Here is a 25006-nt window from a genome sequence, read left to right on the forward strand (position 1 = left end):
AATTTTATTTAATTTTGTTCATATTTATTTAATATATTTTGTTACATATAAATATTTTAAAATAAAAATTAGCCAAACCGATCCAGTCGTTCTCGAGTTATATAGTATATATTTTATAATATTCTAATAAGTGTATATGTATGTTTATTAAGTATATTACGGTGTACCGCAAGGTAACTACACCTGTCTCCATTTTTTGAGTCACGCTAAATAGGATTTCGGTCCCGTCGAAACATCATACCGAGCGAAAAGAAAGATTCACAAAAATTGTCTTCGAATCGGTCCAAATGTTAGATAATGATAATGATAGAAATATAATGTTACTTCTATGATATACTCCGGTGAATACTTTACTTTTTATCGATAATACCCACATCGATTGATGAAAAGAATAAAATACGTAATATTTTTTTATCTTTTTAATATTTTTATCATTTGCTACTGAATGTTGTTTCATATTTTATATAATAACTTTAGAAGTTCATACAGAACAGGAAATAATTATGTTCAGACGTTATATATAATCTCAGGTGGTAATTTCCAATACTCACTGAGGTCCCTAAAGACGCAGTCTCTATATTTTCCTTTGTTGTTTAAGCCACGCCGCAGGATTGTTTCGCTCTGACCATTCGATAGTGATAGGAAATTGCCTGGATATGGAAATCGGAAACTCGAATATTGTTTGTTACTGCAAAGTCTTGGAATATTACATAAATTATATATTATATCTCTTGACTGTGTGAGTGGTTTATGTCTTAAGTATGGATGAGAAACTTTGAATAGAGCTAGCTAGTATTAAAGAAAACATTACCGTATGATAAACGGTAAGAACTGTAACTATATTTCTTCACTAGTTTTTGTTTTTTTATATTTAAGGGATATATTTAAAAGAAAAATAAATTATAGTGTGTTTTGATAAACTGAATAATAAATTAAATATATAATTCAAAAGACATCAGCAGATATAGGTGTCATGACGTATATTCAAATTTTTGAGTAAACTACCAATAGAGGTTTTTTATTGGAACTCGGGTGAGATTTAAAAAAATTAATAAATTTAGGTTAATTATAATATGAAATATTATAATAAGTTTTTCGTCTCGCTCAGTATCGCCATAACGTACAGTGAATTCAAGCGTTCATCCAGACTGTTCCTGACTTCCAGTTTGGACTACAAGGCGTATTCGTTAGCTAGGGCCTAAGTACGCTAAGGTAACGAACAATATATACTAACCATTTGGGGGAAACAATTAATGAAAGTACTCACCCCACCTCGTGGGGTGAGTACTTTTATTGTAATCTTTATTCTATAATTCTGACAGCATTTCCAATATTGATAACCTTCGAAACCAGGTTTCTTGATAATATACATGTAGGACTTGTGAACAGAATTTAACTAAGTAGTAATAATTATATTTCATTTTATCCTTGCCATTCGCTATTTGTTTAATTCTAATTTTGTAAAATGGCAAGGAAGTTAAACCCGTTTTAATGTGTTTCTAATACAAGTTGTTGTATTTTTAGTTTATTGACTACATTTAAGTTTATTGGCTGAATATATACCGTATTCATGGTTTATTGACCATATCCAAATTTTATTGGCTGAATTAATTGGTATTATGAAAATCTATTGACCATTGGAGGACCTAACCATTTAATTGGGAGTCACTCACATGGTACTTATAACTGCAGCTTACAGGAGGACATAACATATAATTAGGAGGACACACAAGCAGCTCATCGACGCCATAAGTATCATCCTCACTAATTAATTGTTGAGCATTGGCAGGGTTGATTATTGTTTTTTATTTTTTTTTAATTGGTTAAAATTTGTTTTATTTGCTATCATCTAGGGGTTAAGGTTCAATTCCTAGTTTAAGACAAGACGAACTCACACTTGAGATACTGAGCTAGGTAAGGTATAGCCGATAAGCTCTCATGACTCTGTTGTGGTCGCTTGAGAAAAACTTAGGTACTGAATAACAATGTCAAAAACTTATATATTTTCTTACTTGTTCGCTTTTGTAACTCTTTAGAACTCGAGGGTTGGGTAATATGTTGAATAATTTTGAAAAACCATTTTGATTTTGACAATTCTCTTGAGTTGGGAATTGGATGCCATTATCCGTATAACTTTTATTATCTGCGATTATGTTTTGGCTTGCTAAAAAATCTATCAAGAAAAGCTATCGTAAAATTAACAAATTTAATAAATGCTGCCTTTAGACTACAATATGTTCCAGATTTAGCCAGATAGGAAGATAGCTGAGGTGATCATGATACCAAAGCCTGGGAAACCCCCCAATGAGGTGACATCATATAGACCAATATCACTCCTATCTGTGATGTCCAAGGTGTTTGAAAAACTCCTCCTGCGAAGAATCCTACCAATAATTGAAGAAAAGAAAATAATTCCAGATCATCAATTTGGATTTAGAAATAAGCATTCGACAATTGACCAGGTGCATAGAATAACTGCTATAATTGAAAGATCATTAGAGAAAAGAAAAGTCTGTTCTGCAACCTTCCTACATGTGGCACAGGCGTTTGATAAAGTCTGGCATAAGGGTGTGATAAATAAACTTAAATCATTCATGCCTAAACAATATTCAAATATATTACAATCATATCTAGCGAACAGACATTTTAGAGTTAAACAAGAAGATGCATACACTGATCGCAATGATATTGAAGCAGGTGTTCCACAAGGAAGTGTATTGGGTCCAGTCCTATATCTAATATACACGTGTGATATACCTGAACTGGAAGACGACACCATAGCTACCTTCGCAGATGACACTGCTGTCTTAGCGGTAAGTGACACCGTCGAAGAAGCTACAGAAAAACTACAAAATTCAATAAATAAAATCCATGAATGGACCAAAAAATGGAAAATTAAACTGAATGAGAACAAATCAGTCCATATAAATTTTACCAATAAGAGAATTAATAATATTCCTATTAGAATAAATGATGTCCAAGTGCCTATTGCAACATCAGCAAAGTACTTGGGGATTACACTTGATGCGAAACTTCGCTGAAAAGCTCACGTGAAGAAGAAAAGAGAAGAACTAGGCATCCGCTACAAGAAAATGTATTGGTTAATGGGAAGACATTCCTCTCTATCCATAAATAATAAACTCCTAATCTATAAACAAATACTGAGACCAGTATGGACCTATGGCTGCCAACTCTGGGGCTGTGCCAAGCCTAGTAACATCAAAGTAATCCAGATATTCCAGAATAAAGTACTGAGGAACATCGTAGATGCGCCTTGGTACGTTAGGAACAACGACCTTCACCGGGACCTCAAGATGGAAGACGTCAATCAGATAATCAAGAAATTTGCAGGGAGCCATGAACAACGACTTCATCATTATGTAAACATCGAGGCTATCCAGCTCCTTGACAATACGAACCTAGAAAGAAGGCTCAAAAGAACAAAGCCTTTTGAACTGGTATAATGAGTGAGTCAAAAGCAGAGTAAAGTGTTGTGCGAGTATGCATGCTAAATTTAATGCTAGTTATTAGAAATAATAGGAAAGATACTAGTGAGTAGACACCTATTTTAAGATTTCATTAGTAATTTAAGTTAGAAACAAATTGATAATTGGTCTTACTGACCAGATTTTAATGTAAGTACACTTCTGTGTCTTTAGTAAAAAAAAAATGTTTTGGCTTGAAATGAGGTTTAAAACCACGTGTAAAAACAAAAACTCGTTAATATGCACTATCTAAACTTTTAAAACAAAAAATAACTTACCATAATTGGAAAAACAAGACTTGTAGTCTTTTTCATTTAACACTAGTTGCAGAATTCGTTTAGTCCTACATTCTATTATGATTTGTTTTTATACTATTTATATTAAAACCGTTTTTTATATGGAATAACTACATTAACCTCTACACAACAACAAAATTTTTAATCACAATAGAAATATAACCTTAAAATGTGACACATCATTCTTAAGTCAACAAAATATAGTGAATCGCTTAGTGGATAAAGGGATCATGTATCAAAAATGTTCATAACACCTTAATCCACTTAAAATATACACTGTATGTTTGACATGGCGTCTTTGTGATCAAAAAAATTTAGGATTTATTATTATTGGGAGATAAGATCTAAATTAGGAAAGTGTAACATTTGCAAAATGACATTTTTTCGAAAACGTAACAGACAAGTCATGTCTGACATGTACACGATACTTCGTACATATTATTGAATAAAATCTACAACAAGAGTATCTACAAAATAATAAAGTTTTCGAAAAATTTACATATTATTATATTCATATTATTTCAAAACATTTGTTTTTCATAGTGTAACTATTTATGGTTTATATAATAAATCAAAACAATTTGCATCTTCTAAGCATGCACTTATTTTCAATCAATCTTTATTCCTTCTAGTTGTGTGAAACTCTTAAGGGAGCAGTTTCCGAAGTTTCGTCTAAAATTAATTCGAAGTAAAGTGCATCTTGCTTATGTCACACGAAGGCATCACGCCCCGCATCATGGCATTGTCGTTTTCTAATTGCCATTTGGGACATAATTGGGTTACGGAGCGGTAATTGATAATTCTGGGCCAAGACCTTTTGTGGTAGGAAACAACACGAAAGCAGAATTGCCCAGGGGTTCAATTCGAATTCGAATTTTGCCTATTGTACCTTCTCACGTTGCGCCCGCTAGGAAACTGCATGCAATCGAATATACTGCCACTTCAATCACTCTTCGATGTAGACAATGTAGCAGGGCTTGATTGATTAGATTGGCATTAATTGACCAACGAGGTAATTAACCGCAGACCCCCATTAGAGTATTGTGTTGAATGTAACCAAAAATATGTTTAGGCTGTCATGTCCTACATTCCTAAACAATATATAACCATTCCAATTAAAATAGTACGTCCAACCTTACAAATCACTACCACAATATTAACAAGTTTATGAAACTACTTTCTTGTGGCATATCTAATTTTAAATAATGTGTTTATATGGAATTAATCCACGATTATTGATTGTAATGATCATTACATTTTTAACTAACTAATGTTTTAATTTCTACTCAGGAAATCGTTTTCACTAAAGATTACTTTAAAATTTTTGCAAAAATGTATAAAATATTATTAAGTATAAGGTTGTTAATGGGTTATGTCTTCTCAAAATTGATGGCTGACATACTTGGCTTCCATCTTGCAGGCCCTGTAATTAAATTACCTATTTTTTAACTCCTTGACTTAAACTTTAATCCCATTATTTTTCTTAATTTCGATGTCCAACAATGGCTTCGACAAACGCTTAAATTGTATTTTTTTCGGCATTTTTAATTGTTAATATGCATTTTACGCTTAAAGTAAGCATTTTACGAAAAAATTACAAGAATAAGTTTAGTCTTATTGTAGCGTTTTAAATTTGGTGGAATATTTTCGTTTTTCTGTTTGCAAATGAATTTTAAAACGATCAATATATTATGGCATTTTAAGTTGAGATTCTAAATATCAAGTTTTGGTATTCAGCTGTTTTTATCTTTCGTCGTTAAATCACAATAAACTGGAATATTTAAAAGTTGTTTCGAGTCCCCTAATATAATATTGCAAGTCAGGTATAGGTTTTTCTAAGACGTATTAACTGAGAATATTTTTTTTGTCTTTGTTTACATTAATATTCCCCTATTTTCTGTATGTATTGTGAGGTAAAAAATTTCCAGTTAACCAATTTAAAAGTAAATAATCAAGAAGTTTTTTTGTTGGTTCGTTGCTAAGAACGAGGTCAAAAAAGGGTAGTTTGTTTTAAGTTTGTAGGCAAAAACTAGCTGTAAGACGTAAAGGGAAATTTATTTTGCGTTGAAATTTGTAAAATGTAAGGCATTTGGAGTCGACATTTAAGCCCCAAGCAGAGCAGACGTGCTACAATGGAGTGAAGCAAGAGATGCCAGAGTAGAAAGATTTTTTTTTGTGTTATGTCTTAAGACCGGTTAAGGTAATAATACTCTCTGCAATATGGCAGTTTAGAACATAGTAATCACCATAAGATTTGTGAACCGGCACTGAAGAAATTGGAAAATTATTATATAGGATGTCCCCGTTGTCAGCTTGCTTCCTCCACAGAAAATAATTCTACATCTCTTGATTGTTCGTCCCTGAGTATGGAAATGGTTTGCTTTGTCCCTGTTGAAGAATATGTCCAGATAGAGTCCCATAGATGTTAACAAGTTTTTTTGAAAATTAAGTGCTAAACAGTGAAATCAAGGTAACAATTAACATTTTAAATTTTAAAGTAAAGACAGACAATTTTTTTTGATAATTATTAATAATTGCTTTCATTAAAATTTAAAAGGATTTGTAATATTTAATAAATTGTAAATTTTATGGTTTAACTTAGCTGTCATTTTAATTGTTTTTTTTTTAATTTAATGCTAACATATGACAGCTAGCTTCATTTGTTTCGATATTTATTTGTTTTGTTTGTTTTTTAAAAAAAGGTTAATCTCTGTGCGATAACGTTTGTAAGTTTTTGTAGTATCTCCAACCCCTTTGTAAACGAAGTTTGTAAACGGACACATGTAAGTTTTTTTATTCTGTATTTGGCAACTATTTATATAATATATTTTTTATGTAATTTATGTGTTGATAACTGTTTGTATGAGACAAAAATAAACGTTTTGATTTGTTTCTCTGATCCATTTTTTTATTTATTTTAAAAATCTCCTAACCTTTTTGTATGTTTACTTTTTAGGAAGGAAGAAACTTTCTTTCCTCCAGCAGGAAGTTTTCTCAAAGCGGCGCGTCCCTTTTAAATAGCTAGAGGTATTTCTTCTTGTCTTTTTTTGCCCATTTGTCCAGGAGATTTATGTAAGTAACCCCTTGTTTTCATATTTTGGTAGTTACCCCAATCTCAACCCCCTTGTCATTCAACTTATCCACGACCCCAGCTCTCTAACAACCAACTGAGTGTCGTTCGCACTAGTAGCGTTTATTTTGCTTGCCTTATCTTCGCCCCCATAGTTTCTGCCCCCAATTTTTCTACCCCCATGTTCTTACCCTATGGTAAGCAAAATAATTTCGTTACATTATAATAATCCATGTTATCAAAAAAGTGATATTGAAGTAAAAAATAAATTTTTTAAAATTTGTCTAAAAATGGTTAGAAATAAATAGGTTGAGATGCGAAAAACAAGTTTCAGCTTGTGGGTATGAAATAATCTATGGTGAATGTTACGTTTGTTCCAGAAGAAGTAAGACAGTTTGTTGCTTTGTGTATGGCATGAACTAATGAATGTTCGGAAAAAATATTTTTAAGTCGATGGAGGACATCGAATATGTACATATTGCAGTGTTCTTGGCTTTAGTTTGGTTACATAAGCTTTTTAATGCTTGTAGGATGGCGTACAGCTCTCCTGTATGGATAGAGGTGGAGTGTGAAAGGCAGAACTTTTGAATAATCCTATTTGAAGTTGTCACAGAATATCCAACACATGTCTTAGTTTTAGATGCATTTGTGTAGAGAATCTCGTCATATGAGTTTTTGTTGACCAGCTCTAAGGAAGATCGCCTTAGAATTTAGCTCTTGGATTCATTTTTGTGATAATTATTAAGCTAAAGGTTAATTTTTGGTATATTATTAATCCATGGAGGAGTTAATGACAGTGTATGAGTATCTGTTACTGAAAAATCAACAGATCGTAAAAGGGGAAGTAAAATTTGGGGTAATGTCTGGTATTTATTATTGGGCTCACAATTATAGGGTTTATATATTAGCTTATCTATAGGGTTGTTTTGATTATAAGACACTCTAGCAAAGTATGTAAGAAGTTGTTGCCTGCGAAGCGAAAGGGGAAGTTCACTTGTTTCACAGCGAAGACTTTCGGCGGGACTGGATCTAAAAGCTCAGAGACATATTCGTATTGCCGAGACATATTCTGAATAGTGTCAGGAGTTCTTAAATAAGTCTTTGATGCTGACATGCATACAAAGCATCCATAATCCAGTCTAGAACAAATAAGAGATCTGTATAGCTTAATTAGGATATTTTCATCAGCTCCCAGTGATGGTTTGCTAGAGATTTCAATAGATTTAATCTAGCTAAGCAATTACCTTTGACGTTTGTAATGTGTGGTTTCCATGTTAGTCGACTATCAAAAATTAAACCTAGTATCTTGTGTTCATTAGCTACTGTGAGCGGAGTACCATTTAATGTAATTTGAGGTAATAATATGCTACGTGTTCTTCGACTGAATTTGAGTACTTTAGATTTTTCAGCAGGGAAATCAATACCAAAGCTTACATACCAAGAAGTTAGTTCATTTACTGCTTTTGGCATTAAGTTTGTAGTTGTGAAGGTATCTTTACCGCGGCAATATAAAATCAGGTCGTCAGCATATAAGTTGTACTTCACTGGGTTTTGAATATTCTTGTAAATATCATTAATAGTTATTATAAATAAAGTGGAACTTAGAACTGATCCTTGGTGTACCCCATTCTCCTGAACGTAGATTCAGAAAGCTTTTCCGTTAACTAATACTTTGAAGCAGCGATTAAAAAGAAACTGTTTAATAAAAGATAATGTATTTCCCGTAATATTGTATTCTTTTAATTTGGTCAATACGGTAGAACGTAATAGAGTGTCGAAGGCGCTCTCGATATCAAATGATGTTGCTATTAAATCTTGCTTATTTTGAAAGGCGGTTGTGTGTATATTGTACAGGAGAATTTGTTTCATTGAGTACATTCTTGTTTTTAATTTGTTAATAGAAATTTTCGGCGATGACGTTGACGATTTGTTGATAATCGGTTACTAAATTACTTTTATGTAAAAGAGCTGGAATTCTTGTGTGCGTATTTTCCCTCGCATTTGATTAGTTTTCTTCCAAACTGTAACTGTATGTAGGAAGAGGCAGAATTATGAGTTAAAGTGGAAATGCAATTTTTCCATGAGAGTTTCTTACTTTGTTTTAAGATATACCTCGCCTTGGCTTCAAGTTTTTTAAAACAAGTCAAGTTTTCATTACTTACCATTACATTACCAAGGTGTTAACTTTCTTGTAAAAGTTATCACACTTTTTCCTACGTAAATGTCAGCAGCAGATATAATGCATTTGTTATCATTAAATTATCTGCATCATTAGCTATATTTCTAGAGAAGAAAATTTGTTCCATTTGTCGGTCTACCTCAGTTCTGAAACTCGCCCAATCAGCATTAGAAATCTTCCACTTTATTACTGTTCCTTCATTATTTATTATAAGGATGGGAAAATGGTTACTATCATATAGATCATCTGAAAAATTCCATGTTAGAGAAGGATATATTTTGGAGTCACATATACTTAGGTCCATCGCTGAAAAACTTCGTGTTGAAATATTGAAATGAGTGTTGGAATGATTATTTAGAAAACTAGTGTCGGTAATGTTTAGTACGTTCTCTATAACTTTTCCTCTGCCGTACGTTGTTTGTGAACCCAATGCAATATTGTGGGTATTAAAGTTACCGACAATTACAAATGGTGCTGAAAGTTGAAAGATTAAGTCTACCAGTTCAGCTTCAGTAGGATTGTAAGTTGGTGCAATATATATATATATATATATATATATATATATATATATATATATATATATATATGTAAATACTTTTTTCTTTTTGGGTGTGGTAGTCAATAAAAAATAGAGCTTTGCTAAGGCGTACTATTTATTCTGAATCCAAGCTTTCGGTGGTTTTTTGCCACCTTTATAAAGGTCTACAAAGAAAATTACTATGTTGTAACAATTTGAATGGTGCCAAAAAAAGACTATAAAAAACTATAAAAAACTTACCCGAATGTAAGATTCGTGGCATAAACAACAACGTTAAATAACATGATAATACTGAAGTTGCAACTAAACTTAAAAATGTTACTGTTAAAAAAACACTTTAAAAATTAACAAAAATAGCTAACAAGAACATCACAACCATACGTCAGCTGTATAGTAAAATAAAACAACCCCTAACCACTCTAGAGACTACAGATATTGTTTATTGCATTCAATGTACTGAATGTCCATCCACGTACATTGGTGAAACTGGAGGGAATCTGTCTAGCCGTATCATTTCTCATAAGAGTGATTTTAGATTAAACAAACCTACTTGTGCTTTGGCAGAGCATACTATCGATCTAGACCATAAGATACATAGATTTCAACAATGTAAAAATATTAGCCAGAGAGAAAAATAAATTTAAGAGAACTTTCTTAGAGATGGTACATATCAGCAAGAGTAATAATAACAATCTTAATAAGAGATCTGAGATCCAGAATCTTAGCAAAATTTACAATTTTATATTGACTTTTGACTGAGCTATTTTGCATCTCAGAGTTTTTCTCTGTTTCTTTTCTTCTTTTAAAATTTCATTATTAATTGAATATTTGTGATCAAACTTCAGTTACTAATTCAGTTTTGTTTTGTTTGAGTTATTATTTTTTCTAAACCTATTTACTAAATACTATTTTCTTTTGATTGCTTATGTTTAAATAACATTTTTAATTTCCCGCTTAATTTCAAGTTGGTAATACAGTTGGTAGTACTCAAAATTCATAAACAGTATTTTGTGAGAAGTTATTTCAAAGTTGTTTTTTGTATTTTCTCCAAACTATTTAAACAATAATTGTCCACCCACTTTCTCTTTCTGCTCGTGAAATGTGACTGAAATCAAGCTTGCAACGACGACTGTTTTAACATGTTGTCCTTCATTTTGTTTTTAACTTTTAACGTATTTATTAATTTTTAAAGTGTTTTTTTAACAGTAACATTTTTAAGTTTAGTTGCAACTTCAGTATTATCATGTTATTTAACGTTGTTGTTTATGCCACGAATCTTACATTCGGGTAAGTTTTTTATAGTTTTTTATAGCCTTTTTTTGGCACCATTCAAATTGTTACAACATAGTAATTTTCTTTGTAGACCTTGATAAAGGTGGCAAAAAACCACCGAAAGCTTGGATTCAGAATAAATAGTACGCCTTAGCAAAGCTCTATTTTTTATTGACTACCACACTCAAAAAGAAAAAAGTATTTACATATATTTTTTCCAAACTAGTCAAAAAACTTTGAAATACTTTTTCTTACTATATATATGTATATATATATATATATATATATATATATATATATATATATATATATATATATATATATATATATATTGTTACTGCGATTGCTTCTAGGTTTGTAACTAAAGACAAATGTGTTGAATAGACGTCTTTTTTGCCAAAAATTAGTAGGTTGGTAAAAAAAAATAGACAATTGTTTATAAATATTGCAATACTGGCTTGTTACTTGGAACACGTTGTAGCAGCAATGAAAAAAATATCACCAATCTGTACACAAATGTTTTTTATCACTATTTATTGTAATTAAATACTAATAAAACTGGTATTTACGGTAGCAAATTGCAAAAATTGACACTAATTTACAGAGTGATATGTACACGTACACTATATATAGGCCAGTCCCTTAGAACATATTGTAAATAAAGTGGGAACAAAAAAAAAATGTTACACGTAAGTACTTTGTTAAAATCTGCTTCTAGATAGTAGAAATACATATATCTTATTTCTTTTCGTCGATTGGCACATATACAGTGATTAATATTATGTTTCTGAATTTTTCCTATATTCTCAAATCACATACCCGGCTTGATATTGCCCCAAAATTTATTACCCATTCTACCGTTTCTTTTCAAACAAGAAAACCCGTCCCTAAACTCGTCTTTTATCATCCCCACTAATGAAAAATCTGTAGTTTCCAACTTAAATACAGACGTTCGCTTTTGGTTGGGTCTCTTGAATCGTCGCAACATAAATTTTATATTTTTTCCAAGTATTATGTATTTCCAATGTACATGCTAAATTTTTCATTACCCCTTTTATTTCAAATAAAGGGTGATTCATTTAGAGGTACTTTTTTAAATAATAAAAAACATTGAAAAAAATAAATTTTATTTGACAATATTTATTATCATACAAAAGAACCATTATTTACAATTACTTCTTAAAGATAATTTCTTTTAAATGTTGGCCATGACTACGATTAAGTTGGTTCATTCTAAAGTTCCAATTCTCGATGACTTGTTCCAGCATTTCTATTGGTATTTCACCAATGACTCGAGTAATATTGGCTTCAAATACCTCATTCGTATCTGGTTTATTCATGTAGACTTTGGACCTTAGGTAGCCTTAAAAGAAAGAGTCTAAAGGTGAGATGTAACAGGATCCAGATGGCCAATTCACTGGTCCAAAGCGTAAAATAATTTGTTTGCCGAATCGTTCTCGTAGTAAAGCCATGCTTTCACAGGCTGTATGGCAAGTGGAGCCATCTTGTTGGTACCAAATGTCGCCGAGACCATGAGTTTCAATTTCAGGTAACAAATAGTCCGTTATCATGGCACGATAACGGTCTCCATTCACAGTGACATTCCATTCTGGCCGGCCTCTGTTTTAAAGAAATATGGACCAACGATTCCACCAGCTTATAAACCACACCAAACAGTTGTTTTTTCATGGTGTAATGGCAACTCTTGAACCTCTTGGGTTGTTCATCACCCCAAATACGGACATTTTGTTTATTAACGTACCCATTAAGCCAAAAATGGGCCTTATCTAAAAACAAAATTTTTCTCGAAAACAGTGGATCTTCTGAAAGCTAATCAAGAGCCCATCGACTGAAACGGTGACGACTGGGAAAGTCGGTCGGCTTCAGCTCTTGCACTTATTAAATTTTGTATGCTTTTAAAGTAAGATCCTTACGTAAAATACGCTAAGTTGTAGCATATGACAAGCCAAGCTGTTGAGAACGGCGACGAATCGACTCTTCGTTATTTTCCAGTACACTATCCGTTACCGCCGCTATATTTTCTTCTGTACGTGCTGAGTGTGGTCTATTTGGTAGCGTTTTATTCAATAATGAAAACTGGGTTTCAAACTTACTAATCGTAAAGCGAATTGTACGTTCGGTAGGCCGATTATATGGACCATACATTGCTCTAAGTGCACGAAACACATTCCTCACAGAACTCCCATTTTCAAAATAAAACTTAATAATTTCCAGACACTGTGCCGGGCTAAGTCTTTCCATAACGAAATATCAAACAATACTGAATAGAAGCGAAATGTCAGTTTGACAGTATTTATGCACGATCTCCAATCAAATCCCCACCAAAAAAAGTACCTCTAAATGAATCACCCTTTATAACCCAATTGAAATTTTATTAATTTACTAACGAAGTATTCTTCTCAAAAGAGTTATAGTTCAGCTATGACTATATTATGTATTTCTATCTGTCGGTTTTACGTTTTTATTAGATTATAAACTCTTTTTATATATGTTCACTTAGTTTAAAATTTTTTAATAAAATATGTGATATGTTTAAATTTAAAACTTTTGATCATGTAACAAGGTATAAATTCAAAGGTTAATTAACTACTCTACGAGATTATAAAAGCTTGAATAAATTTTTTATGAACTACTTAGAAGTTAGTCTAGTAGCAGTCAGGCTTTTATTAATTAAACTTTTTTTATCGGAGGTAATGGATGCCACATACCGTGTTTCCTGTAATAAATTATAATTTTATGTTCAGTTTTAAATCCTACAAAATGAAAGTAATAAAATTTTGAATTGATATAAATTATGGTCTGTATGAAGGCTTTTTTTATTGGCATAGACATTAGTCATCGTGTATTTATTACACATTAGATTGTGTATTTGTCTAATCAGACAAATATACAATTCTATCCCTAATACAAAAATAACGGATAGTGCATACATGTTAAATTTAATAAATCATCTATTTTTGTTTCCAACGATATCTTCCATCAAGAGTTTGACTTACACACAAGCCTAGAAGCGATTGCGATAACCGCATGGTGTCCCAACAAGATAGATATTTTTTTTTTCTATATATATTCCTCCAAACTACAACTTATTCAGCTCAGAACTAAGCGATCTCATAAAACAACTGCCAAGCCCTTTCATCTTAGTTGGGAGCTTCAATGGTCACAGCACAACATGGCGTTCTCGTCGCACCTTTGGGAGAGGTAAATATATCGAAAATATTATAAGTAACTCTAACATCAACCTCTTGAATACAGGAAGCTCCACATATTTTCAGATCCTCTTCCTGCATAGATCTAAGTTTTTGCAATCCTGGAACCGCTGCTTCCTCTGCTTCAGTGGAAAACACTAGATAGCTTATATGATAGCAATCAGTATCTCATTTTAATATCAAGTCATATTTCCGAAAATGTGGAAGTCAAACATAAATGGAAAATTGCCCATGTAAAGCAATTAACAAATTGCATTCTAACTGCGGCCGACCAATGTATAGGTAAATGCACCATAAATTCCTCAAGAAAGGCCGTCCCATGGTGGAACGACTCATGTAAACTTGCAATAAAAGAATACAAGAAGACTCTTAATAGATACCGCAAAAATCATAGCATCGAAGATCTTATGCATTTTTAGAAACTGGGTGCAAAATCCAAACGAATTCTGAAGGAAAGCAAAAAAGAATCCGGGAAAAAATTCGTTAACTACATAACTTCAGATACACCTCCCGCACAAGTGTGGACAAAAATTAAACAAATGAGAGGTTTAAACACATATCGCAAACTATCCGCAATAACAGATAGAGATAATGTCATTACAAATAATAAGCATATAACCGAAACGCTAGCCAAATACTTTTAAAACAAAACTAAGTCTGAACTCTCCATTTCGTACCCCAGAAACCACTCACCATCTAATCCTATCCAAACCAATCCAATAAACCTCGCCTCTGCAGAAGTAGAGTTAAATTTGGCAATTTCGTCAATGAAAAACTCATCTGCAGGTCCTGATGGCATCCCGTCTATCTTTCTCAAACATCTACAGGCAGGAACCCTCTTGAAGCTACTTGCGCTCTAAAATAAGATATGGTTCAGCCAAAGCATTCCGAGTCTTTGTCGCTTATCATACCGTTCAAGAAAAATGACTAATCTTCTAACGCTGCCAGTGCCTACAGCCCAATCTCACTAACATGCACAATGTGCAAACTACTAGAAAAGATGATAAATAAACGTTTGCTTTGGTTTTTTAAAGAAAACAATCTGATAGATGCAGCACAGTCGGGATTCAGACCCAATTGAAGTCCGATGGATAACCTGGTACTTCTCCAAACAGAAATAACCCAAGCTATATCAAATAAGAATGAAATCATCACAGTTGCCTTGGACGTAGAAAGTGCCGGCGACACAATAAACAGAGCTGCTATTGTTAGAAAACTTGAGCAACCCAATTTAACGGGTAATATTATCACCTTTATAAACAATTTCCTACAAGAGAGATCATTCAAAGTAGTTGCAAACGGAAAAGCATCTACATTACATATATCACAAAATGGAGTCCCTCAAGCCTCAGTTCTCAGCCCCACAGCCCCACATCCTTCTTAGCATCAACGATATAAACTCTCTTGTTGTCCCTTTAATAAAATACTCAATATACGCAGATGATCTTGTTCTTTATTGCCGAGGTAAAGTTACAAGGAGTACATGCTCTTTACTCCAAAACACTCTTAAAAATCTTCATAACTGGTCCACTAAAATTGAAGTTAAATTTTCATTTGGAAAATCTAAAGTCATAAACTTCTGCCTAAATAGAATCAATATCTTAAAAACTCTAGCTCATCATCAATGAGGGTGGGGGCAGAAGAGAAAGTCCTCTTAAGAATTTACAGAACATTGATCCGCTATAGGTTGAATTACGAAAGCTTTCTCTACATATCTGTGCCATATATACAGTGCCATAATTCGTTTCCTTAAAGACTGTCACCTTTACTACTTAGTGTAATTATATTAAGATATTGTTAATGTAATGTAATGTAATAAACAGATTGTATATGTATGTAAACATAAATATATTGTAATAAACTTGTACCAGTGTCAACGGCCCATAGTAGCCTAGAAACTTTAATTAAAAAAAAAATTCAATAAAACTTGGGACATTCAAAAAAAAATGTCATCAAGATCACCAGTTTACCGCAATGTTTGCAATTATTGTCTTTAATCACATTTTATTTTGATTAAATGACTTGGATAACATTCACGTCCAAAGCGTAGTTGAATTATGGTGGTTATATATCTACGTGGAGCTTTAAAACTCTTAAACCAAGTAGTTTGTGGAATAACTGCTTGTAAAATGGTAAATCTTGTATGGTTTGTGAAGCAGGAAAGATTCCATTAATATATTCATATCGATAGCTGAATAGAAAGGTTTCTTGTAATGTAAAAAAAAGTAATTAAAAAAATTGTCGTTTAAAATTATAAATTTTGATATTTTATTTCAAATAAATCATTTTTTTTTGTTTTGTTAAAAAATAGAACGAATATATTATTGATCGTCATTCCCTTCATGTTTAGGAGGATTCTTGTGGGATTTACAAATTTTAATTAGCATTTCTTTTTTTGGTTTATTTGAAAACATTTTTGTTCATGCACCTTAATAAACACGTCTCTATGAAAAGTTTCTGATTTTCTGGAATTTAGGACTCTTAATAGAGCGTGGACACTTTGAAACACGTGAAAACACCGGTTTTCTGTGCCGAAAACTTAACATTGCTCTGTTTTTAGAAACGTGGGTCTCGTCCTGTCATAAAAATGGACTAGCAATTAATCCATTCCATCAACAAATCCACCACCAGTTCCATTCTACATCCAATGGAATAAAAAAACAATGGTTTAATGAAATCCCCAATTCCACCAGGTATAAATTAACTGGGAAACCTGTGGTAACATCGCCAACGTCAACTTTCCATCCAGCAGCCCTACATGGTAAATACCATGGCAAGTTAAGTGTTTTATTACAAAGACCTTCTTTAGGCTGAAGGCCTAAAAAAAGGCATTTTTTAGGCCTTCAGCCAATTTTTACGGAACTCGCTGTATCATAGAGGTAAGTCTATTTATTTATTAAATAAAGTTTCTGTTTAAATTTTTGTTTTATACTTATATTATATTGATCTCCCTTGTTATTGTTCTTACTACCAATATTTGTCTTAGGGATTAGCCGAACTACTTCTAAGAGGAGGTACAACCCTAGGGTTGTGATCCTCAGGTGGTTAGAAACTTACAACAGTTTGCAACTGGAGCTATTTTTATTTATAGATGCAAAACAGTCACTTATTTCCGAGTCCTTCTCAGTAAGTTCGTTGAATTCACGCTACAAATTTATTTCTATGAGTTAGTAGGAAATGCTGTCAGATGGGGCAGTGTGGCCAAGGCTTTAGTCCTTCACAGTTTCGCAGCTTTCTCCGGCTTTCCTTAGCAAACACTTTTCTTCTTTGTCTTACCAATCAATCTCCTTGTGCATATTGCATTATTATTTTAAAAGTCGTTGTGATATTCACATTTGTTATTTGGACAATTTTCGTTGGTTAAGTTGGTACGTTTTAACATTTTGACAAGAAAATCAAAAAGATTACATAAAAGTTTATTGCCATAATTATAAAAATAATATAAAGCCAATACTTAAAATTGACTAAGAAGTTACAAATTTACAAATAACATAAAACTTTTGGTTTTTGTCAGCAATTGCCAATGCCAATTAGCATTAGAAATCGCACGTTTAATTATTTCTAAGATAAAGTTATTTTTAACCCATACTATTATTTAAAAAAAATAGCAGTCATAATCGGCGAAAATAAACAAAAACGGCCACTCTGATGTAAATGGTTTGCGTGTTCCAGTGACTTCCCCTCGAGTCAGTTCAGTTGTGTTTAAAAATAAAACGAGATTAATATCTTTTGTTCCACTAGGGATCTTGCTGGTAGCGAGTTGTGGCCACTCAACCATATTGTCATTTTTAAATGTTGCGTTTAATTCCAGATTTTTCAAGGCTTGCAACACGAACATGAAAAATATGTACTACGTATTCCAAACAAAACGTAACATGTATTTGATATTATATTATATTACTCTATATTATATATATATATATATATATATATATATATATATATATATATATATATATATATATATATAAGTAGTAAAAAAGTAATGGCATGTCTCGCAAAACAGAAAACCAAAAATGGTATATCGATGGAAGGCAACCGTATATACGTATTTCTGACTATTGGTCGTCTTCAGTACGGTGCAGCCAAGTTAGAAAAGGAGCATATTAACTTGGGAAAGGATCACTACATATATATATATATATATATATATATATATATATATATATATATATATATATATATCACTCATTGAACAAAAAACCGAAATCATTAGATCAACCTCGGAATATGATTGGATGCAATTTTCAGATATTTAATCTATTAGATATAATAAAATATTTTATTCAATTAATTCAGACAATATTAAAAAAATTAACTTACTATATCAGTCCTGTTGTAAATCTGTTCTTAAAACTTATCCAAAATGGATTAAACATTTATCTACCACAACTATTCCTGATGATATTCTAGGTTTCTTGGTATTAGGAAATAAATTTAGCATCGAATCAAAGTTAGAAAAAGATTTTCAAGTAAAAACACTTTTAGCAGACTTAGAATACATAATTTCTACATTGCCATCTGAATTAGAGCAAAACTTAATCCGCTCAAGAACCACCAACATTATCACTAATCACATTTTGAATACTTCTAAATCATCTAATACTTTTTTTCATAACTTATATACTAAAACTAAAAAATTTCTTAAATATAATCCTGAGCTCTTAGTGACAAAAGCAGACAAAGGTAATGTTACAGTCTTAGAAAGAACTTACTACTTACAACTGTGTTCTTCTCTCATTGATAACGATAGATCTTACATTTCACTTACATCCAATCCCACTTCTTCTCTACAAAGGAAATGCAATACATTAATCGCATTCTTAGCCTCTTCCAATGAGATTGACCGTAACACAAAGAAAAAACTAACAACATATAATGGGAACATTGCAAAGTTTTATGCTTTGCCAAAAATCCACAAACCAACACTATCGGTTCGTCCCATAGTAGCTTCCATTGGAACTAGCTAAAAATATCTCAGCTTTTGTTACAGACATACTTACTAATGCATATAATTATGAAATTCAATATTACATTAAAGATTCCTTTGAGATGGTAAACAAATATAATGGTTACATACTACCATCAAATTATGTCCTCGTTAGCGATGACGTTGTATTCTTATTTAGCAACGTTCATCTAGGAATATGTTTGACATCAATAGAGATCAACTGGGACCGTATTAGAGGTTGTTGTTCCATGTCTTATGACAGATTCATCAGCATCGTCGAATTTCTCTTTAACAACACGTACTTCTCATTTAATGGTAAATTCTATCAACAAACTTTCGGTACCCCTATGGGAGCAAATATTTCTCCTATCATTGCAACTTACGTTATGGATTATGTATTAGAATCAGTCATTCCTTTACTATCCTTTAAAATTCCATTTATTAAAAAATATGTTGATGATATCATTTTGGCTATACCCAATGACAAGGTAGATGAACTATTAGATACTTCCAATGGTTATGACCCCTACATCCAGTTCACTATAGAGAGGGAAGATGGTAATTGGTCCGTCCCCTTTCTCGACATAAGGATGATCAGGGAAAACAGCAACATTAAAAGATTATATCAAAACAAAAAAGAAAGAAAACAGTACACTAATTTGACTTGTCTGTACCATTTTTGTATACTCTACCATATTATATTAAAATAAATTATACAAGTACAGTCCTGTCTTCGATTTTCCGAAATAACTGTTCAGTAATGAATAATAGTAAGTCTCCTAGATCTCTGGTTTTTCAATACAATTAAAATTGTCATAAATGAATAGCTTTAACTCCCCAAGATTAATTAACCCAACACACAATATATTTGCTTTAAACGAGAATATTAATCGTGTAGTTAAGTCAATATAACACATGACATTTAATTTATTTACTCTCTTGGAATACCTAACTACAATGGATGCACTTATTTGCTTTGTAAATATATTGTCACGATCAATATGGGAAAGCAAGTTCAATATACATAGTGCCTTAATAATAGTTCAAGTGTTGATTTGGCAAACAGCCGCATGCTTGTGCATGCTATATGCAGAAATTTTACAGTTGAATCTACCTTGTATGTGGATGTTGTATTGACTTTACCAAAAAGCATCTCCGTGAATTTCCTTGTTTGGAAAATTTGTGCAGTTTCTGTATGCATATTAATTTATTGAACTGAAAGACAAATTGATAATTTTTTGATTGTTTACTTTTTAAAAATTTGTTGACATTATGTATATTTTTAGTTTTCGTACAATATTATAAATATATATTCTTAATATTATGTATTGTTCATTGTAAAAGTTAATTATCTCTCCCTAATTAAATATTGATATATTAAGTATTTTGCAAAAAAATGCGTAGAAAAAAATACAGATCTAGATTATATAGTAGTAATCTAAAGATAAAACTAGGTTAACACTAGACTGACGGCCCTTAACCATTTACGGCGCTAAAATCATTTTTTTAAACAAATATTTTTTTAAATTGTGATATTAAATAGACAGTGATAAATTACCTGTTAAGAAAAACAAAAATGATTTACAATTCTTTCTATGACGAGGTGGTAAATATTGATACTAGTGGGCGTTTGAATATTTACCATCGCCTGCAAATCAGTGGGCAAATTTTCTACTTCTACATATACAAACTAAAACAGAAATTGTAAAAGGAAAAAACATTTATTTTAAACTTTACTTTTGATGGTATGTAGAAAAAGATTCTTTATATCATGCTACATGACATTTTTGGAAATAAAAATGGTCCTATTCTGTTTCCTATTATAACTGCAGTTGTTGCATCTACGATAAGTGCCATGGATTCGTAAATGACAACCCACATCAACAAGATTTGGCCTTTTGGATTGACAACTTAAATAGAATTTGGTCCAGCCTGCTTTCTAAATGTAAATTAACTGATAAGTTAATTAGCCAACTGTATTCAAGATTAATGAAAAGCTGTGTGAAAGCAGGTTTGCGAGAGTGTTTTTATGAAGAGGTCCCTGGCTTCCAAAAACTTAGTTATTTTCCTCCATTTTTTTCGGTCGCTTGCTTTCTCTTTCCAATTTTTCACACCTATTTCTGACAAGTCTTACTTTACTGCTTCCAACAATTTCTTCTTTGGACGTCTTTTCCCCATTTCTCTCAGCTTCAATATTGTTTCACCATTTCGATTCTCTAATAAAAAGTGATACCCCATATAAATATTATAATCGCTATAATCGCTATATTATAATCGCTTATAGCTATTGGAAAAGCTACTTCTTTAAATGTTCCATCATTTAATGTTAACAGTTATTTTCTCTTTGAAGTTGTGCATGGTGACAACCACTATGACATATTTTATCCCACGTACTTTCCATTTATAAACTAAAATGTTTCTTTGAGAAGTATTTTGTACGTATTCTGAATATGCCGCAATAAAACAGATGATCTAACAAGAGCTTATCGAATCGAAGATCGGAAGTGTGGACAAAAATTGTCAAATAAAGGCAATATCCATGATTTTAAAACTGCTGACTTAATTGTAGTATAACTCGTCCCCTAAGCGTATATCGAACAACAATATTATTTGAAATAGACAGATTGGCATGTACTGTTTCAAAACGGTTGTGCCTCTAAACAAGGATCATACTTTTGTCGATTGACAAATGTCTTGATGGTTGGTGTGCTTAAAATAATTCTGATCTAAAATGCGCTAAGGAAGTCGAATTTTATATAAATCATAAAAACAGGTATCTTTTGTAAGGCATCTAAATTGTTGATATGAAACAGACTTAAAACGATAAAGAAGTTTTTCACAGTAAAGACATCAGTAGCTCTGTACAAAAAAGTTTATTTCAGTTTACCAATAAGATTTTATTGTAAATAACGTATGAAAGCCCATAATTAGCAGGATGCAAAAAAACCTGTAATTTTTTCACAGTGAGATTTAAAGATTTTTCTACCTGTACTGCGTAGATATTACTGATTTTTGCACAATTTTTCAATTTAATAATGGAAGACAGCACTGCAGAAGAAGAAAGGGGATGGACGGATCGATTATCGATTTGATTATCAAATCGAATCGATTATCAAAAAATAATCTATTATTAAATCAAATCGATTATCGAGTCAAGTCGATTATCGAATTGATTATATTATATCTAATATATTATAAATATAATCTAATCAAATATCGAAATAAATCAAATCAATGTTCGAATCGAATCGATTATTTAATCTAATGGATTTTCGAATCGAAGCGAATCGAATCGATTATTGAATCGAATGAATTATGGAATAGAATCGATTATCGAATCAATTATTCAATCAACTCGACTATCAAATCGATTGTCGAATCAAATTAAATCGAATCAAATATCGAATCTAATCGAATCAAGTATCGAATCGAATCGAATCGATTTATGAATCTAATCGAGTGGATTATCAAATCGAATCGAATAGAAATAAGATACAATAGAATAAAATACAATAAAATAAAATAAATTAAAGTAAATTAAAACCATCGCTCCTTTCTTAAATGATCTTCGCGATCACTTCCAAAGCACTCCATTCCACCTCAGGTAGTCTTTGGTATCATTCAATAAATTTAAAAAAATAATAAACACGTATTTTCAGCTTTTTATTTGAAAGTCTACATCTTAAATAATTCGTCCGTTTCCATAATTTCTCTAGGGTATAAGGATCAATCGCTTTTTACTGATTGCTCCATTAACTACTCAACAGCATCTATTAACTACTCGAAAAATTGCAGATATGTGAAAAATTATTTACTAGCCTTAATTATGTGTGCACAGTTATGGTCCAGTTTTTTCAAAGTGTTACCAGTTTTATCATATCCGTTTTTGCAGTGGTAAACCTTCTACGAGACCCTAGATATATAATAACTGAAAGAGAAGTGAAACCACTCACATACAAACTACTCCTTAAAAATGGTACTAAACCTCCAACACAAACTGACGCCACAAATTCTCTTATACAGACTAATGGTAAACTTAACATTGAAGGGTAGATTTACACATTAAGTATATAGCCCAGATAGTGTTTTGTCGTGTGAGTTCGAAAGTTATCGGAAATTTGGATTTGAGGATTATAAGGATTTCAAAATACCTAAAAAAAGGTAATTTTATTAATGTATATTAACACTGAGAATTACTGAGAGAGAACTACTGAGAGAGAACTACTCAATTTGATCTAGGTACGAAAAATTGGACACATCGGCCATATTCTGAGAGGAAAAAAATACGCAATCCCTCAACTAATTATCCAGGGAAAGATTGAAGGCAAGAGTGGAGTAGGTCGCAAATAAATGTCGTGGCTACGAAACATAAAGAACTGGACAGGAATAAATAACACTGGCGATCTTTTGCAGGCCGCAAAAGACAGACGTCTGGCCTTAAGATAATTCGCCAACGCATTATAGGTGCACGGCACTATAAGAAGAAGTATACTAATATTAGTTGCAAAATTTTCAAATTGAGTTAAAAAAATACACCTGCTACAAGAAAAAAGAAAATTATTTAGAAATTAGATCATCAAAAATATTTAAAATTCTAACTTCTCCAGAATAATTTTTTTTTCATTGTGTCGAGCTGTGTAATTTAATCAGTAACTATTGTACTATATTATACTAAGCAATATATTCTATCAATTATTTATTTTATCAAAAATAATTATGGATATATATTTAAGTGTTTCAGTCGATTGATAAAAGCAGTGAGATTTTCTGTGTCATTAATAATTAAGTAGAGAAATCTGAGCTGAAAACTGTCTGAAAGTTCCCAGTAGGATACAACAATATGGTGCTGTGCTTAAAGATGTTTAGCTAATTTATCTCATGAATCCATGTCGTAATTCGAAATGTTACAACAAACAAGATAGCTAATCTGACGTCTGGTTGAGTCTGTCATTAAAGGGCATAAGGGCTGTGAATAACCCTTCTCAATGCCTAAACCATTATCACTCGCTCTGGCATTTGTTTCTAGGCGATTTAATCAATCCAAAAGGGTGATGTATCATTAGGGGTTGAGAATTTACCACATGCAACGTTATATACAATGTATGTGACATACTTTTTATAAAAAACGTCGATTTCTAACAGTTGAGCTGTTTTTAATCGTAAAATTGCAAGACAAAACATTTTACGTTTTCTAAAGAAACGTAGTACTTACACGCCATAAAAAATACTCTGAAAAATATTCGTATTTATTTTAAATTGCATAAAATATAGTGTTTAAAAAATAGTAATAACATAAAAGACGTTTAAACCTTTAATAGGCCAAACAGAAAGGATTTTTAGGTATTATGTTTCTATAATAACCGAGTTTTCAGGGATATAATTCACCAAAAATTAGAAATCATAGCATTATTTTAGGGGTGGTTTTTTAATTATGTGGAGCTAGATATATATTTTTTAAACCAATTCCAAGATACCTCATTTTTATGTAAAAAAAACAAGAATTGTGTCATTATTATTATATTGTTTAAAGCAATATAAACATTGCAAATACCAAACGTAAATAAACATTTTTTAGGCACTAAATTATAAGTTACAAACCCATAGGATATCAAATGACTAAAATATAAATGGTTTTTTTTTAATTTACAAAAAATCTGCTTTAATCTAATAAGGTTATTAGCGGAACGGTAACGGAAGTACACTTTACTTAGTAAATTAAAGTCTTTTAAAACAAAAGAAGGTTATTTATAGTGTTTTTTGAATTTTAAATGTCTCTAAGATTATTTGGTAAATGGTATTTAATTCTGTGACACTTGAATTTTGCACTTTTCCAATATCACATGTTTTACCGTAAGGAGTCTTATTTTTTATCTCCTGATACTTGATGGAGTGGATTTCCATTTATTGTTCCAGTTCTTTTTGGATCTATACTTACAGATTGGGGTGAAATAGGGATACTGATGTAGTTTATAACGTATGGTTCTA

The sequence above is a fragment of the Diabrotica undecimpunctata genome, chromosome 3, assembly GCF_040954645.1.
Source record: "Diabrotica undecimpunctata isolate CICGRU chromosome 3, icDiaUnde3, whole genome shotgun sequence".
NCBI classification, from domain to species: Eukaryota; Metazoa; Arthropoda; class Insecta; order Coleoptera; family Chrysomelidae; genus Diabrotica; species Diabrotica undecimpunctata.